This window comes from Notamacropus eugenii, chromosome 5 (genome assembly GCF_028372415.1).
Source record: "Notamacropus eugenii isolate mMacEug1 chromosome 5, mMacEug1.pri_v2, whole genome shotgun sequence".
Classification (NCBI taxonomy): domain Eukaryota; kingdom Metazoa; phylum Chordata; class Mammalia; order Diprotodontia; family Macropodidae; genus Notamacropus; species Notamacropus eugenii.
In genome coordinates, this window is record NC_092876.1 from 393,579,432 (window position 1) to 393,583,642 (window position 4,211).

A 4,211-nucleotide genomic window follows, 5' to 3' on the forward strand; every position below is an offset into this window, starting at 1 on the left:
TTAGAGAAGTCATGAAAGTTTCAGAATCAAGGCTTCCCATCCCCAGGACTCACTTTCCTCTTTATTACTATTCACATACTTCAAGGAGGACATTGTGAACTAATCCTACTGAATATCACTAGTTGTGAACCATTAAATATCACAGTCTGTGAGGAACTGAAATTAGAGTTCACCTAAAAGATGATAAAGAGATAAACTGTGTACAGATGGACAAATATTTCTTGGTTTTCTTTTTTTAAATATTTATTTATTTATTTTTTGTTTTCAACTTTCATTTCCACAAAATTTTGAGTTGCTAATTTTTTCCCCATCTCTCCCCTCTCTCCACCCCAAAATGCCATGCATTCTGATTGCCTCTTGCCCCAATCTGCCCTCCCTTATATCACAACCCTCCCTTCCCTTATCCCCATCTTCTCTCTTGTCTTACAGGGCAAGGTAAATTTCTGTACCCCATTACCTGTATTTTTTATTTCCAAGTTGTATGCAAAAACAATTCTCAACATTCATTCCTAAAACTTTGAGTTCCAACTTCTGTCCCTTCCTCCCTCCCCACCCATCCTCACTGAAAAGGCAAGCAATTCAAAATAGGATATATATGTATAGTTTTGCAAATGACTTCCATAATAGTCATGTTGTGTAAGATTAACTATATTTCCCTTCTTCGTATCCTGCTCCCCATTTATTCTATTCTCTCTTTTGACCTTGTCCCTCCCCAAAATTGTTTACTTCTAATTGCTCCCTCCTCCCATTTGCTCTCCCTTCCATCATCCCCCCACCCCACTTATCACCTTCTCCCCTACTTTCTTGTAGTATAAGACAGATTTTCATACCAAATTGAGTGTGCATGTTATTCCTTCCTTAAGCCAAATGTAATGAGAATAGTCCCTCTCACAGCTCCACTATTCCCCTTCATTGAAAAAACTTTTTCTTGCCTCTTTTATGAGAGATAATTTGCTCCATTCCATTTCTCCCTTTCTCCCCCCAATATATTCCTCTCTCATTCTTTAATTTTAGTTTTTAGATATCATCCCCCTGTTTTTTTTCTTTAAAGTGTGTACTTTTATTTGAACTGGTCTTAAGTCAGTGTACAGGTAAAGCTCCTCTCCTCCCCCAAGTACTGGCACCAGTCTCATAAAACTTGCAGGGAGCATGTGAAGTCTTCATTCACATCTCTGTTGGGGGCAGGGAGGGAATTTAGGGGGCCATTCAATATGGCTGACAATTTAAAAAAAGGAACAACTATTAAAGTGGAAGATACAAAAAGGTTTTTTTAAAGGATTACATTAATTTACATGTAAAGCAATACTAGTACCTTCCCCCCTCCCCATCTGGATTTGTTATTTAGCTCCCAAAGGAGCTAATTACTCTGTAACAATACATTATATAATATTTGGAAAGACTATTAAAAAAACCACAAATGTACAATCAAGAGTCCAGAAGATGCCCTGTAGAACTTTGGGGATGTTTGCCTCCAACATACTTAGACTGGTCATCACCTTCACCATTCCAGTTTTTAAATCCTGAGTCAAAAGCCAAAAAAACCAAACCAAACCAAAGCAAAAACAAATAAAACCATGCCAATCTCATCTCTTTTTTTGGCAATTATCATGTCACACCCTTTTGACAAAAAAAATAAAATAAAATAAAAAAACACAGTCCATTTAGAAGTATTTGCAGTGGACAATGGAGGGCCCAGATTCATCATACACCTGTTTGCTGATCCACATCTGCTGGAAGGTGGAAAGAGATGCCAGGATGGAGCCTCCAATCCAGACAGAGTATTTATGCTCAGTTGGGCAATGATCATTGTGCTGGAAGCTAGGGCTGTGACCTTCTGCATCCTGTTGGCAACGTCTGGGTGCATGGTGGTATCACCAGACAATATGGTATTGGCATACAAATTCTTACAAATGTCAACATCACATTTCATGATTGAGTTGAAGGTAGTTTTGTGGATTTCACAGGATTCCATACCTAAGAAAGATGGCTGGAAGAGAGCTTCTGGGCACTGGAAACTCTCATTGCCAGTGGTGATAACTTGACCATCAGGGAGCTCATAGCTCTTTTCCAGAGAGGAGCTAGATGCAGCAGTAGCCATCTCCTGCTCAAAGTCTAGGGCAACATAGCACAGCTTCTACTTAATGTCACACACTGTTTCCCTCTCAGCTGTGGTAGTGAAACTGTGCCCTCTCTTGGTCAGGATCTTCATGACCAGCCAGATCCAGATGGAGGATGGCATGAGGAAGAGCATAACCTTCATAGATGGGCACAGTGTGGGTCACACCATCACCAGAGTCCATCACAATACTAGTGGTATGACCAGAAGAATACAGGGACAGCACAGCCTGGATGGCAACGTACATGGCTGGGGTACTGAAGGTCTCAAATATAATCTGAGTCATCTTTTCTCTGTTGGCTTTGGAGTTTAGAGGGGCTTCTGTGAGCAGCACAGTGTGCTCTTCAGGGGCCACACGGAGCTCATTGTAGAAAGTATGATGCTAGGTCATCACAGTTGGTGACAATACCAAAGTTCAGTGGGGTACTTCAGGGTCAGAATACCTCTCTTGCTCTGAGCCTCATTCCTCACGTAGCTGTCTTTCTGGCCCATACCAACCATCACGCCCTGATGTCTGGGACACCCAACAATCGAGGGGAAGATGGTCTGAGAGGCATCATTTCCAGCAAAGCCAGCTTTGCACATTCCAGAGCCATTGTCAACAACAAGAGCAGCAATATCATCATCCATGGCAAACTTTGAAGTAGCAGGTTTAAACTTGTAAGAGAGAGAGGAGGTGGTGTCACACCTGGAGTCCGGGGGGAGACGAGTGCACACTGGGTGGGAGAGTTCACAGCTGATATCATTCCTTCTTATTCAACTCACTCTGTGCTCTCTGTCTCTCTGTCTCTCTGTCTCTGTCTCTGTCTCTCTCTCTCTCTGTCTCTCTCTCTTTCTCTGTCTCTCTGTCTCTCTGTCTCTCTCTCTCTCTCTCTCTCTCTCTCTCTATATATATATATATATATATATATATATATATATAAAATGTGTGTGTGTGTGTATAATCCCTCCAACTACTCAAATTCTGAGAAAAGTTTCAAGAGTTGCAAATACTATCTTTCCATGTAAGAATGTAAACAGTTCAACTTTAGTAAGTCCCTTGTGATTTCTCTTTCCTGTGTACCTTTTCATGCTTCTCTTGATTCTTGTGCTTGAAAGTAAAATTTTCTATTCACCTCTGGTCTTTTTGCTTGAAAGTCCTCTAGTTCATTGAATGATCATTTTTTTCCCTGAAGTATTATACTCAGTTTTGTTGGGTAGGTGATTCTTGGTTTTAATCCTAGTTCCTTTGACTTCTGGAATATCATATTTTAAGCCCTGTGGTCCCTTAATGAGGAAGCTGATAGATCTTGTGTTATCCTGATTGTATTTCCACAATATTATAATTGTTTCTTTCTAGCTGCTTGCAATATTTTCTCCTTGACCTTGAACTCTGGAATTTGGTTACAATGTTCCTAGGAGTTTCTCTTTTTGAATCTCTTTCAGGAGGTGATTTGTGGATTCTTTCAATATTTGTTTTGACCTATGGTTGTAGAATATCAGAGCAGTTTTCCTTCATAATTTCATGAAAGATGATATCTAAGCTCCTTTTTCCATCATGGCTTTCAAGTAGCCCCATAATTTTTAACTTGTCTCTCCTGGATATATATTCCAGGTCAGTTGTTTTTCCAATGAGAGATTTCATATTATCTTCTATTTTTTCATTCTTTTGGTTTTGCTTTGTAATTTCTCAGTTTCTCATAAAGTCATTAGTTTCCATCTGCTCCATTCTAATTTGTAAAGAACTATTTTCTTCAGTGAGCTTCTGAACCTCCTTTTCCATTTGCCTAATCCTGTTTTTTAAAGCATTCTTCTCTTCTTTGGCTTTTTGGACCTCTTTTGCTAATTGAGTTAGACTAATTTTAAAGGTGCTATTTTCTTCAGCATTTTTTGGGGTCTCCTTTAGCAAACTGTTTTTCATGATTTTCTTGCATCACTCACATTTCTCTTCCCAATTTTTCCTCCACCTCTCTTACTTGATTTTCAAAATTCTTTTTGAGCTCTTCCATGGCCTGATACCACTGCATATTTATTTTTGAAATTTTGGATGCAGAAGACTTGACTTTTATGTCTTCCTCTGATGGTAAATATTGTTCTTTCTCATCTAAAAAAATGG

General features: G+C 39.3%; 1 pseudogene; it reads right to left on the bottom strand.

Moving 5' to 3' along the window:
- Nucleotides 1-1,661: 1,661 nt before the first annotated feature.
- Nucleotides 1,662-2,746, bottom strand: LOC140503062 (actin, cytoplasmic 1 pseudogene; annotated as a pseudogene).
- Between the last annotated feature and the right edge of the window lie 1,465 nt (nucleotides 2,747-4,211).